Source organism: Primulina huaijiensis, chromosome 11 (assembly GCF_012295235.1).
Source record: "Primulina huaijiensis isolate GDHJ02 chromosome 11, ASM1229523v2, whole genome shotgun sequence".
Lineage (NCBI taxonomy): Eukaryota > Viridiplantae > Streptophyta > Magnoliopsida > Lamiales > Gesneriaceae > Primulina > Primulina huaijiensis.
This window is the reverse complement of record NC_133316.1, coordinates 16,916,512-16,917,420: the sequence shown is the minus strand read 5'-3', so window position 1 is coordinate 16,917,420 and position 909 is coordinate 16,916,512.

Genomic DNA, 909 nt, shown 5'->3' with positions numbered 1-909 from the left:
TATATATAAGAAGCCCAATTATTGAGTGGAAGTAGCCAAATCACACACTACTTTTGAGGAAAAAATGTGAAGCATGTGGTGATTGGGAGACACAACAAGATAAAATTGGACACATTCAATGGGCACTCTGAATCAATTATTTGTGCCCTTCAAATTTTGTCCTGCCAAAATGTGGACAACAAAAAAAGTGTTTCAAGGACCACTGGATGGGTAGGACTGGCTACTTTTTCACTCAAACGATCTTTCCTTAAAATATATGAGAATCGAATATGATCTTGTAAAAACGCTGGTAATTTTACCAAAAACTATAATTAATTTAACGATACACCATATTTTGATAATTCTCTCAATTATTAAGTTCTAACACGGTCCGATCTGACCCGAACTCGGATTAATCATTGCTTAATTATGTGGCTAAAAAGATTTAGAGATTTAGGAGGAATAAATAAATCTCATAATTGTTGAAATATTTTCGTTAAAAAAGTTGAAAGAAAAGACTAAAATGGTTGCATGTGCAGTTATATGATGTTGAAAACGACTTTTCAATGGCAAATTAAAATTGTAAAGATAAATGAAAAATGCATTGTACATATGACCTAACATGTTTTGCTCTTTGTGAGCAACTCCTTGTTATTCAAGTTTGTACATATTTCTAGATCCATAAACAGTACTGAAACATGTCTAATCTTTTGTGGCTCTCATTTAATTTAGTTGTAAGGAAAAAAAAATTGGTTTCTTAGGCACCAACATGTTCAATTATTTTAAATTAGCTGTATTTAAGTATATTTTGAAGCATAAAATTATAAATTTTTTTAAAAAAATTGTGCTTCAAAACATACCAATAAACTTTTCTTGTTTGACATTAAAGCATGATGCCTTTATGTGCATTTTCATGTTTTTAGTATCCAT